Below are 14344 nucleotides of genomic sequence, written 5' to 3'. Positions count from 1 at the left end.
CTTCTCATTAATAAGTGGGCTAAACAATTGAAGGGAGACTTCTCTGGAGAGGAAATAAGGATGGCCAATAGAAATATGGAGAAATTTTCAACATCTCTGGCCATAAAAGAAATGCAAATCAAAACAACATTTAGATTCTACATCACTCCATTTAGAGTGGCCATTATCAAAAAAAAAAAAAAAACAAATAGTAGATGCTGGAGGGATGTGGCCAAAGGGGAATGCTACTACATGGTTGATGGGGATGTAAACTTGTCAACCACTCTACAAAGCAGTATGGAAGTTCCTCAAAAGATTAAACATAGAGCTGCCTTATGATCCAACAATCGCATTCCTAGGCATTTACCCAAAGGATGACAAACAAGGCCACACTAAAGCTACCAGAACAATTATGTTCATTGAAACATTATTAACCATAGCGGAGATTTGGAACCAACCCAGATGCTCCTCAGTAGATGACTGGGACAAGAAAATGTGGTGTATATATTGTGTGTCTAAAGGCATAGTGAGCATATACTGCTGCCACATCTGAGGATCCCACAAGGACAAATTGTGGTTTTAGATTGCTCTGTGTTCTTCAAAATGCTCTCAATTTTTCTCATCTTCATATGACTGTAAATGATACACAATAAGCCTATGAGTTAAGCATCTGGGCTTATAGGCATAGATTTATTCTTTATCATTCACTTGTCTATCATGACAGATGCCATGGGCTCCAGTCCCTGCACTGTAAAATGCTAAAAACCAGTAATAATAATAATTGAGAAACAAAACAGTTTCTGCTTCTTATAGAAATGACTAAAATAATTTAAAAAAAAATTGAAATAGGCTTCTGTGAATGACCCTTTCAAAATCACAAAATGGGGGCTGGGAATGTGGCTTAGTGGTAGAGTGCTTACCTAGCATGCATGAAGCCCTGAATTTGATTCCTCAGCACTACATAAACAGAAAAATCCAGAAGTGGTGCTGTGGCTCAAAAGGTAGAGTGCTAGCCTTGAGCAAAAAGAAGCCAGGGACTGTACTTAGGCCCTGAGTCCAAGCACCAGTACTGACCCACCCCCCAAAAAATCTCAAAATTACAAAATACTTGTGCTCTTGAGCTTTTTTGTAACATAGTTTGGCTCTTCAAATATTCATATTATTTACTGGTTGCTCAAAGATTTTGGTTACCATATAGCTTAAAACAGAAGCCGAGGGTGTGTTAGTTATTGTTATAATAATAAAATTATTCTTATTGAAGTGATTATGTAAGTATGATTATGTCAGAAGACAATGAGAAGGGAATATTTTGATTCTAATCTGTATTCTGACTATTATGTTAATAATCTAAACTCTAACATGCTCAGTTTTCTGATCTATAAATGTGAACATAATAACTACCTTTTGGAATATCAAATATGATTTTGCACTGGAATAAAGATGTATGAAGAAATAAATAATGTTGCTAATATATCAACAATACTCAGAACTCACATTCACTTGTAACAAATATTCCTAATTGGTCGTAGTTTTCTGCAAGTAATTACAGTTTTCTTCCAAAAGAAAGAAATAGTAAATATTATGTTTTCTATATAGTGAAAATACAAAATTTCATTATTTGAAATGATAGTGTCTTTCTAATCTATGTAACGAAAGTTCATTATTATGCTGGCTATTTTATAACTTCTAGGATCAAAATACTGTGTATTACTACTTTTTTGAACTAAGGTGTATTATATATAATCTACTTTACTTGTGAGTTCCATTTTATCCCAAATGTGTGCTTCATGTTCAGAAAGAAAAGCCAGCTTTTTACTTTGAATTTTAAACATGTACTTAGAGCACATGAAGGCTACACGTTCTTCTTTGATTATTTCAGTCCTCAGAGTTGGTTATAAGAAAAAAGAGCATGAAAATGCATTTACCTTCATGGAGTGTCACAGGTCTAGTTTCCAGGGAAGCTTGGCACAAAATGACATGTGATGAGTTATAATGGACAGACTAGGCTCTGCTCATTATTCCACAGAGTTCAACTTCGAAAATATCTCCACATCTTAAGCTTCTTTCTATTTTCATTACTGTATATACAAAACTTTGGAAAGCAACTGTGAATAATTTTAAGTAAATTATAATATTTTTAAAAACGATGTAATATATTCAGCAATATTAGATTTATCATATCACACCAATATCCCTTGGTTCTGTATATCTACTTTCGGAAATCTAATTATTAATGTTGTTTCACTAATTACATGGCAATAACAAGTAGAGAAAATGATTTTGAAATTTCAGGCATGAAGTTGGGGAATTTTTTTTAACTTTTAAATTAGCTCATAAGAATAGATTTTAGCTGGGCTCCAGTGGCTTAAGCCTGTAATCTTAGCTACTAAGGAATCTGAGATCTGAGAATTGTGGTTCGAAAGCAGTCTAATTAGGAAAGTCTGTGAGATTCTTGCCTCCAGTTAACCACCAAACACCTAGAAGTTGCACTGTGGCTCAACGTGGTAGAGTGCTAGCTTTGAGCACAAAGAGGCTCAGGAACACCATCCAGGCCCTGAGTTCAAGCCTCAAGACTAGCAAAGGGAGAGACAGAAAGAGGCAGAGAGACAGAAAGACACAGAGAGGCAGAAAGAAAGAAACACAGAAACAGACAGAGATGAAAAGAGGCAGAGAGAGAGAGAGAAAAAAAGAGTATACAGAGATTGGTGCATTTCCTTGATCCTGTGAGGGTCAATGAAATTTTCCAGGAACAGAAAATTCATCTGAAACCTAACATATGAACAAAGGTTACTTAGGCAAAGTGGAATAAGGGAGCCATAAGAAAAAAGTTACAAAAAGGGAGACAAGACTCACTGTGAACAAAAACCTAGAGCAAGGAGTGACCAAAAAGAATGAATCAGATAATAAATCCTGTGTACTTTTCTGTGTTGTCACCCATGTATATAAATGAATAACAGTTTTTTCCCAATTAAGGGTAAGAGTCCTCTGACAGGAAAGTCCCCCCGAATACTTTGTTATAAAAAAAAAAAGAGGTAAAAGTAGAGACATTCTGTACGCAAACACACACACACACACACACACACACACACACACACACAAACACACACACATACAATTTGGTTGTTCTGATTCATGGTGGTATGTGTGAATGGAGGAAACACAAACATCACAATGAAAATGTCACAGAAGAGCACTTATTTTCTGGTGTCTGGAACATGGCCTATCACACCTACACTGCGAGAGAGAGAGAGAGAGAGAGAGAGAGAGAGAGAGAGAGAGAGAGAGAGAGAGAGAGAGAGAGAGAGAGAGAGAGAGAGAGAGAGAGAGAGTCAGGAGTCCTCAAAGGCCAAGAGACCTACTGTAATATATTGACTACTTCGACTTAACTATCTGGTCCTTAGTCTGCATTCAACTCAAATAACTATTGCCATCCAAGCACTCCCTACATAGACTAGAAAGACTTATGGGTGTGGCCCATTTATTGTTTTCATCTATTTTATTCATTGATAGTTTCTCAAATATTAGTATTCCATTGAAGCTTACACTTCATATACATACATAGATGAGTAGGTATTCATATATATGACGTATGTGAATATATATTCTAGTATCACTTATACTTCACATATATGAATTCATGTATATATATACACTTCATAAATATATTTCATACATATATGAATTATAAGTGACCTAGAATATATATTTCTTTGACAGGAATGTGGCTGAAGTTATGGAGAACACAAGTGTCTCAATTTAATTCTGTCAAGAAAAGAAAGCCAAATAAACTAATGCCAACTTCATTTAAAACATTTAAAACACCATTTTTTCAGTGTAATATTTGTGTTTCATCTACTTCCCTTTATACCTCCTAGCTCCATATATAAATAATTGTTTTTCTGATCCAAAAATATATTGTAATTATCTTCTCATTTTCCCTTAAAGTTAATATTTTAATATGCATTCCTAAATAAAAGGATATTCTCTAAGTATCAATGTGTAGAAAATAAATCAAATATAACAGTCATACAATATATAGATGCTCTGTAGGCCATTTCTATACTCTCAATGTCCTCAATAAGGAACAATATCTCGAATCTTTTACTTAAAAGATTTGTACTATATAGCGTTTAATGGCCACATATTTTTTTTGTTACTCTTTTGTTTCACATTTTTATTATCAAACTGATGTACAGAGAGGTTACAGTTTCATACAGTAGGCATTGGATACATTTCTTGTACTGTTTTTTACCTCATCCCTCATTCCCCCCTACCTCCTCCCCCTTTCCCTTTCCCCCCCCATGAGGTGTTCAGTTCACTTACACCAAACAGTTTTGCAAGTATTGCTTTTGTAGTTGTTTGTCTTTTTTTACCCTGTGTCTCTCGATTTTCGTATTCCCTTTCAATTTCCTACTTCTAATACCAGTAGAGATGGTTTCCAATATACTCATAAGATTACAGAGATAGTGTAGATACAACCAGAGGAAGATGATACAAGAACATCATCAATAGTAGAAGCTACAGATACAGATGGGACGTTGAAAGTAGTTACAACTGTGATATAACAATCGTTTCCATAACATGGATTTCATTTCACTTAGCATCATCTTAAGTGATCATAAGGGTATAGCTATTGGGCTCTTGTGATCCTCTGCTGTGACTTGCCTAAACCTGTGCTAATTATTCCCAATAAGGGAGACCATAGAGTACATGTTTGTATGGGTCTGGCTCACTTCACTTAGTATAATTTTTTCCAAGTCCTTCCATTTCCTTACAAATGCGGCAATGTCATTCTTTCTGATAGAGGCATAAAATTCCATTGTGTAAATGTACCACATTTTCCTGATCCATTCGTCTACTGAGGGGCATCTGGTTTGGTTCCAGATTCTAGCTATGACAAATTGTGCTGCAATGAACATTGTTGTGCTGGTAGCATTACTGTGATTTTGTTTGTGGTTTTTTGGATAGATACCAAAAGTGGGGTTGCTGGGTCATAGGGGAGTTCTATATTTAGCCTTCTGAGGAATCTCCATACTGCTTGCCAGAGTAGCTGAACCAGTTTACATTCCCACCAACAATGAAGTAGAGTTTTGGCCACATCCCCTCCAACAATTGTTATTGTTAGTTTTCTTGACATAGGACATTCCTACTAGGGTGAGATGGAGTCTCAATGTTGTTTTGGTTTGCATTTCTTTTATGGCCAGTGATGTAGAGCACTTTTTCATATGTCTCTTGGCCATTCTCATTTCCTCATCAGAGAAGTCTCTTTATAAGTCTTTACCCCACTTGATGAGGGGGCTATTGGTTCTTTGTGATTCTGTTTTGGAGGAATGTAATTTTTTTAGTTCTGCATATATTTTAGATATGAGGCCTTTATCCATTGAATGTCCGGTAAAGATCTTCTCCCAATTTGTGGGCTTTCTGTTTCTCGTGCGAGCTATGTCCTTTGCCCTGCAGAAGGTCTGCAGTTTGATGCAGTCCCATTTGTCCATCCTTTCTTTGATTTGCAGCCTTTCTGGGTCTTTGTTAAGGAAGTTCCTTTGTTCCCCAAGGAGCCCAAGTGTTTCTCCTACTCCTTCCTTTAGTGTTTTCAGGGTGTCTGTTTTGATGTCGAGGTCTTTAATCAATTTGGAATTGATTTTGGTGCACGGTGATATATAAGGATCTAGTTTTAGTTTGTTGCATGTGTTGAACCTTTTGCCAGCACCATTTGTTATAGAGGCTATCTTTCTTCCAAACTATTGTTTTAGGTCCTTTATCAAAGATTAAGTAGGTGTAGTTCTGTGGGTTCATTTCTGGGTCCTCAATTCTGTTCCATTGGTCTTTAGGCCTGTTCTGGTGCTAATACCAAGCTGTTTTTATTATTATAGCTTTATAATACAGCTTGAAGTTGGGTATTGTAATTCCTCCAGCACTGTTCTTTCTGCTTAGGATTGTTTTTGCTATTCTAGGTCTTTTATTGTTCCATATGAATTCCTGGATTGCTTCCTCTATTTCATTAAAAATGGTGTTGGGATATTAATGGGTATTGCATTGAATTTGTAGATAGCCTTTGGCAATATTGACATTTTGATTATATTAATCCTCCCAATCCAGGAGCATGGGAGGTTTTTCCATTTCTTTAGTTCTGACTTAATTTCGTATTTCAAGCATTTAAAATTCTCATCAAAGAGGTCTTTCACTTCTTTGGTTATTATTCCTAGGTATTTTATATTTTGGGGGGCTATTGCAAAAGGAGTTGCTTTCCTGTTTCAGCCTCGGTCTTCAGGTCGTTAGCATAGAGAAAGGCCGTTGATTTTTGAGGGTTTATTTTGTATGGTGCAACTTTGCCTAAGTTTTGTATCAGCTCTAGTAGCTTGGGGGTGGAGTCTATGGAGTTCTTTAGCTAAAGGATCATGTCATCTGAAAAGAGATAAAGTTTAACTTCATCATTTCCTATTTGGAACCCCTTTATATTTTCTTCTTGCCTAATTGCTCTGGCTAGGAATTCTAGTACTATGTTGAAGAGCAGGGAAGAGAGTGGACATCCCTGCCTTGTTCCTGATTTTAAGGGTAATGGCTTTAGTTTTTCACCATTTAGAGTTATACTTGCTGTTGGTTTGTCATAAACTGCCTTGATTATATTCAGGAATGTTCCCTGGAATCCCAGTTTTTCCAAGGCTTTTAGCATAAATGGGTGCTGGACTTTATCAAACACTTTTTCCACATCCAGAAATAAAACCATGTGGTTCTTTTTTGTTTTTTTTTTTAATGTAAAATCGCTTTTATTAAACCTTACAATGAATGTTGTGGCATAACACTTTCCACTGTGCGACAATTTCTTGGCTGGCATCTGAATACAGTACTTCTTGAAACACACACAATGGGAACTGACAACAGGGAGAGAAACCATGTGGTTCTTTACCTTGCTCCATTGATGTGGTAGATTACTTTAATTGACTTGCGTATATTCAACCAAATTTGCATCCCTGGAATGAATCCAGTTTGATCGTGGTGTATGATTTTTTTGATGACCTGTTGAAGTCGATTGGCCAGAGTTTTATTGAGAATTTTTGTGTCTATGTTCATCAGGGAAATGGGTCTATAATCCTCTTTCCATGATGAGTCCCTGCCTGGTTTTGGGATGAGGGTTATACTGCCTTCAAAAAATGTGTCTGTTAGTGAATGTTCTCTTTCAATTTCATTGAAGAGTTAGAGAAATATTGGTGTGAGTTCTGTTTTGAAGGCCTTGTAGAATTCTGCAGTGAATCCGTCTGGACCTGGGCTTTTCTTGGATGGGAGATCATTTATTGCCGTTTCTATTTCAATACTGGATATGGGTCTGTTTAGAAGGTTTAAATCTTCACAATTGAGTTTGGGGATATGAATTTTGTCTAGGAAATCATCCATTTCTTCCAAGTTCTCAAATTTGTTGGCATAAAGTTTTGCAAAATAGTCTTTTATTATTTTCTGAATTTCGGTTAATTCTGTGGTGATGTCACCTGTTTCATCTCTTATCTTGATTATTTGAGTGTGCTGCCTTCGTTTTTTGGTCACGTTTGCCAGGGGTCTATCTATCTTGTTGATTTTTTCAGAGAATCAACTCTTTGTTTTGTTGATTCTTTCGATGGTTTTTTTCATGGCCAATTGATTTAATTCTGATTTGATTTTATTTATTTGCTTCCGTCTATTGACTTGGGGTTTGGCTTGTTGTTCCCTTTCAAGGAAATTAAAGTGCTTTCTTAAATGATTTAGTTGCTGTTTCTCCAGTTTGTTGGTGTATGCACTCAGAGATATAAATTTTCCTCTGAGTACTGCCTTTGCTGTGTCCCAAACGAGCTGGTACTTTGTGTACTCATCTTGGTTGAATTCCATAAACATTTGAATTTCCGTTTTAATTTCTTCAATGACCCACTGATGGTTCAGCAGTGTGTTGTTTAGTCTTCATGAACTGTTGGATTTTCTGTGGTGGCTGTTTGAGTTGAGCTCTAATTTTATTCCATTGTGGTCTGAGAGAATGCAGGGAATGGTTTTGATACTTGTGAATTTGTACAGATTTTCTTTGTGCCCTAAGATGTGATATATTTTGGAGAAGGTTCCATGTGCTGCGCATAAGAATGTGTATTCTGTTGTTGCTGGGTGGAATATTCTGTAGATGTCGGTTAAGTCTAGTTGGTCTATGCAATTATTTAGTTCTGTGATTTCTTTGTTCAATTTTTGGCCTGTTGATCTGTCCAGAGGTGATAGTGGAGTGTTAAAGTCCCCAACTATCAATGTGTTTGGGTCTATGAGTGTTTTTAGAGTCAGTAGTGTTTTTTTTATGAAGTTGGGTGCTTCTGCATTTGATGTGTAGATATTTAGAATAGTTATATCTTTCTGTAGGAGAGATCCCTTTACTAGTATGTAGTAACCTTCTTTGTCTCTTCTTACCTTTTTTAATTTGAAGTAAATTTTGTCTGATACTAGGATTGCAACTCCAGCCTGCTTATGGGGGGCATTTGCTTGATAGATTTGATTTTAGCCTTTCACTTTTAGAAGATGTTTATTTTTGCCAGATAGATGTGTCTCTTGGAGACAGCAGAAAGATGGATCTTGGTTTTGATCCAAATTATGAGCCTATATGTTTTGATTAGAGAATTAAGTCCATTAATGTTGAGAGTTAGGATTGAGAGTTGATAGTTTGTTCCTTTCATTAACACTATCTTGTTAAAAGCTGTGTCTTCTCATTTCTTGATCTGATGTTTACTATTTAGGGTTCATTTCTCTGTCTGTATTGGGATCTTGATTATTTTCCCCGTATAGTATATCTTTGAGGGTATTCTGTAAAGCTGGTTTGGTGGAGATATATTGTTTCAGTTTTTCCTTACTGTGGAAGACTTTTATTTGACCTTCAGCTATGAATGAGAGTTTCGTTGGGTACAGTATTCTTGGTTGGTAGTTATTTTTGTTTAGGTTTTGGTATACCTCATTCCAGGCTCTCCTTGCTTTCATGGTCTCTGCTGAGAAGTCTGGGGTAATTCTGATTGCTTTTCCTTTATATGTGATTGTTTTCTTCTCCCTAACAGCTTTAAGGATTCTTTCCTTGTACTCTACTGATCCTGTTTTGATCACAATGTGTCAGTGGGATGTCCTATTCTGGTCTGGTCGGTTTGGGGTTCTAAATGCTTCTTGTATCTGTATAGGCCTATCCTTCTGGATATTTGGGAAGTACTCAGCTAATATTCTGTTAAATAGGTTGCCTATCCCATTAACTTCTTTCTCCAGGTTTTCTTCAATACCTATTATCCTTAAATTGGGCTTCCTGATCATGTCTTGAATATCCTGTAGCGATCTGTTTTGTTGATTGGACTGGATTTGTATTGATTTTTGATCTTTCTCCATAGATTCTAGGGAATCTTCAGCTCCTGAGATTCTATCCTCTGCTTCAGTTAGTCGGGACTGTAGGCTAGCTATTTGATTTCAAATCTCTTTTCCCTCTGACTGGTCTTTCCTGATGATTTCCATGTCATCTCTTAGGTCTTGCATGGACTTCTTTACTTCATTAATTTGGTTTTGAGTGCTGTCTCTCAAATCTTTTACCTGGGTAACTATCTTTTCATTTGACTCTTGAATTTCATTTATCTTTGTATTTGTTGAGGCCATGAATTCATCTATTACTTTATGGAATGATTGCTGTATTGTTTCAAACTTTTCATTTAACATGTTTATCAATAGACTTTGTAGAGCATTTTGAGGGTTCTCTTCTATGTCTTTGATTGACTGCTCTGTTTCCTGCTTGTTTTGAGTGGGAGTAAAGACTCCATTGTTTTCCATCTTTCTTGTGTTTCTTCTGCTCTTTTGGATTGGGAATGCCAGTCTACCAGCACCTGTGAGCACCATTTAAGACCCAAAGCAGCCCTTACCAAGGACTCTCATGTAAATCTTATAAGTTCACAATTATATACAGATACTTTGCAAACCTGTGTATAAAACTAGATTTGGTGTTCCTAAAGAATATAATTGCAATGTAACAACCAATCCTTGGCCCTGTATTCAGTAGTTACTCATTTACTGTTACAACCCTATGAACAATTTTTGTTTTTATATTAATTTCTTTTTGGACTGGCTGGCTTTGTCTTTGAACCCCTTTGATTCACTCAGATTCAGCAGGGATATCCTCTATCCAATAATCAGGAGTCAATGGGACCTGGAGGTCCTGGCAGTAAGTCAGGAGGGAAAGTTAGAGGTCGTAAGATAATAGAGTAAAATGTATTGAGGGGGGAGTGATGATTTTGGTTTAGTTTCAGTGAGGTGGAAATGTGGAGAAGAGTAGAATCAGTAGAAAGAACAAGGTTAAAATGATAGACAATGGGGAGTTAGCAGAAAAGAGTGGAGGTGTTATACATAGGAAAGTAATTTTTAAAGAAAGAGAATGCAAAGAGAGAAATAAAGAAAATATACTGTTTTCCTTGTGATAGTCTACAGTCTATTTTCCTGATTGGCTGGTTTGACTTGCTTTCAGTTTGCAGGGGGTGGATCTGTTCTTACCTTTCTCCCCTGTTGGTGCAATCCTGGGTCTCTGTGGGGAAGTGAGCAGTCTCGGGAATTGTGGCTCCTCTATCTGCTGTGGAGTCGTGGCCTTTAATGCCTGGCTTTGAATAGGCTGTGGACTCAACAGGGCAGGGCACCTCTGGCCTGGTTTACCAGGCTGAGTGTTGCTTGCCTGGAGGAGGTTTCTTCCTCCTGGGCGGGGCATCCACCTGTTGGAGCTGGCTATGGAATTCAGCTCCATTTCCGGCTGGGAATTGGGCTTCCTCTGTGATGGGACTGTTTATCTGTCTCAGGAACTGTTTGTTCCCCCGTCTGGTGTTTCCATGCCGCTGGTAGCTGCTCGCCGCTTTCGCTTTAAATTTAGAAATTCCGGCGGGCAGGGTGCGGCACCTCTGGCTAAGCCACGACCCAGGACGAGCCTACTGCCTGGGCAGGGGGTGTTCTCCTGGGCGGAACTGGCTCTCACTGGTCGGTCCCTCTTGCCCTTTTCAAATATGGCTCCTTTGTCCTCGCTTTCCCCAGGCCCGCTTTAGTTCCAGTCTGGTCTTACCCTATGCCAGTGTCAAATATGGCACTTTGCTCTGGTGGTGGGGGAAGGGCTATCTTCCAGAAGCTGCTCTGTAGGCATGAGTGAGAATATCTTTCTTGGAGTACTCACGCTTTCTCTGTGATTTCAGCCCATCCGTGCTCAGCCGCCGTCTGGAGAATTTCTCCCTGGTCTAGGCTGTGTGCTTTAGCTGCGTGAAGTGCGGGTCACTGTGCTGGGTGCTGTGCCAGAGCCGGCACTGGCGCAGTGGCGGGACACCACTCGGAGCTCAGATCTGTGTTTTCAGACAAGCAAAGTCGATTTTTCCTTCCTGGCCAGAATCCCTGTACTGTTACAACTTACTCTGGCTGTCTTTCTAGGAGGAAAAGTTTCTATGGGGTGAGAAAACTGCAATGTCGGAGGGAGCTCAGCTAGGGCTGTCCTGCTCCTCTGCTGTCTTCCCGGAAGTCTCGACCACATCTTTTTAATCTCCACACTTTTTCTAATATTTCAGCAAAATGACTGGCATTTTTGCAGCATTTGGCCTACAGTGGATTGTTGTCCTTCATTTCCAAACCCCAAGCATAATATAAACTGGTGATTGTCTCTGATTCTCTATATTGGCTATGCCAGACACCATTCATGTGTTCCAAGGTTTCTGACTAGCTAGTAAATGTGTACCGAACAAACTTCTGAGTGCCATAAAACATCAGCTCAAAAGACTATGAGAGGATGTCCCCAGCTCTTATAAAATCTTCACTCAAATGTCCTAGCTAAGCAAAAATTTAGTGATATTTCTGTATCAACCTATCTTTTTCTTCGCAGTAGACCAGCTGTGCCTTATAAGGAACATTATACCATACCTTCTGTCCTTGCTTCTGTCAGTCCTACTACACTGGGACATGCATCCAGCACTCTTGCTTCCAATTAACTCTAAATCTAACAAGTCAGGCCGCTAGCCTGAGAGCATCTTTCATGAACTCTGGGATCACTGAAGGCAGGGAGCAAGCCCTGTTTATTGTTCTATCCTTAGCTTGTCTCTCCCATACAGTAGTCTGATATATCTTGCCTTTTGGTTGACATGTAAACTCCACTTTCTTCTTTTGTTATTTTTATTTTTAAAATTTTTATTGTCAAACTGATGTGCAGAGAGGTTATAGTTTAATACCTTAGGCATTGGATACATTTCTTGCACTGTTTGTTTCCTTCTCCCTCATTCCCCCTCCCCCTCCCCCTCTCCCTCCCCCTTGTGAGTTGTTCAGTTGGTTTATGCCAAACAGTTGTGCAAGTATTGCCTTTGTACTCATTTGTCTTTTTAGCCTGTGTCTCTCGATTTTGGTATTCCCTTTCACTTTCCTAGTTCTAATACCAGTATACATGGTTTCCAATGTACTCAGATAAGATACAATGATAGTGCAGGTACAACCACAGGAAGCAGATACAAGAAGATCATCAATAATAGAAGCTATGGTTTCACATGGTATGTTGAAAGTAATTACAACAGTGATATAACAGTTATTTCTATAACATGGAGTTCATTTCACTTAGCATCATCTTATGTGTTCATAAGGGAGGGCATAGCTATTGGGCTCTTGTGATCCTCTGCTGTGACTAGACTAAGCCTATGTTAATTATTCTCTAGGAGGGAGACCATAGAGTCCATGTTTTTTTGGGTCTGGCTCACTTCACTTAGTATAATTTTTTCCAAGTCCTTCCATTTCCTTACAAATGGGGCAATGTCATTCTTTCTGGTAGAAGGATAAAATTTGATTGTGTATATGTACCACATTTTCCTGATCCATTCGTCTACTGAGGGGCATCTGGGTTGGTTCCATATTTTAGCTACAACAAATTATGCTGCGATGAACATTGTTGTGCTGGTGGCTTTAGTGAGTTCTTGTTTGTGGTCTTTTGGGTAGATGCCCAAAAGTGTGGCTGCTGGGTCATAGGGTGTGGGACACACCTGGATCAGAAAGAGGAAGTCAACTAGCTGGCTCTGCCTGTTTCTCAGTCCTGGGTCCCTGTGTGGCAAATCTGTTGGCCTCTAGGATTGGTCCCCGCTCTTCTGCCCTTACAGACAGCTCATGCCTCCCCTTGCAGTCCCTAGATAGGTGCACGTACAACCCTCCCTTTCCTGCCGATCTTTGACCTGATTGGCTCCTGTGCCTTATATTAGTTACATGTGTTCCCCTCAATAAATGAGATCTTGCACTGACTTGACTCCCAGACGCGTCTGATTGTCCTCTGGTGAGGGAGGGCTAATGAACCCACAGAACTATGCCTGCTTAATCTTTGATAAAGGAGCTAAAAAAATAGTCTGGAAGAAAGATAGCCTCTTTAAAAAGTGGTGCCGGCAAAACTGGTTCAACACATGCAACAAACTAAAACTAGATGCTTATATATCACCCTGCAACAAAATCAATTCCAAATGGACCAAAGACCTCGATATTAAAATTAAAACCCTGAAAACACTAAAGGAAGGAGTAGGAGAAACACTTGGGCTCCTTGGCACAGGACGGAACTTCCTTAACAAAGAAAGACCCAGAAATGCTACAAATCAAAGAAAGGATGGACAAATGGGACTCTATCAAACTGCAGAGCTTCTGCCGGACAAAGGACATAGCTTGCAAGATAAACAGAAAGCCCACAGATTGGGAAAAGATCTTTACTGGCCATACAATGGAGAAAGGCCTCATATGTAAAATATATGCAGAAGTAAAAAAATTACCTTCTTCCAAAACAAAACTGCAAAGAACCAATAGCCCCCTCAACAAGTGGGCTAAAGATTTAAAAAGAGACTTCTCTGATGAGGAAATGAGAATGGCCAAGAGACATAGGTAAACTGCACTTTCTTATCACTCCTCACCTGCTCTTTCCCATATCTAATTACAAATGTTCATATAAAATGCTTTCCAGGTTCAACTGAGAGGTACTATAATCATTGTAACTATAACACCATTCTGAGGTGCATTGTTGTACTCAGTATTCTCACTGCCACATAGAGCAACAGTTGAAAATCCTGAGGAGCAAATTAATCTTCCCTGATAAGCAAATTCTGGCTTGACAACCTTGTAGACAGTTACTGTATCATATGCAAGAATAAGGGTATTAAAAGTCACTCTAATTGAGAAGTGAAAGGGTTCTGTGAAATAACCCATACAAAACAATTAGTGTTGTCCTTAGCATGTGTTGATATGCCAAAATGTTTTCTGTTTATATCATGGAGATAATAGGATAGAACCTAGAAGGTGGTTTGTCTCACCATCAATATTTTCCAAGCAAAATCTGTAAGATATTATTCTTCTATGTACATGTTTATAGGACTTACAT

At 38.4% G+C, this 14344-nt stretch overlaps 1 protein-coding gene across 1 annotated transcript in view; it reads left to right on the top strand.

The window, feature by feature from the left end:
• Positions 1-14344, top strand: part of Thsd7b (thrombospondin type 1 domain containing 7B) — an 873729-nt gene that overhangs the window by 797608 nt on the left and 61777 nt on the right. The window lies entirely within an intron of this gene.

This window comes from Perognathus longimembris, chromosome 4, assembly GCF_023159225.1.
Source record: "Perognathus longimembris pacificus isolate PPM17 chromosome 4, ASM2315922v1, whole genome shotgun sequence".
NCBI classification, from domain to species: Eukaryota; Metazoa; Chordata; class Mammalia; order Rodentia; family Heteromyidae; genus Perognathus; species Perognathus longimembris.
Note: the sequence above shows the minus strand (reverse complement) of the source record. Positions and strands in the feature narration are given on the sequence as shown.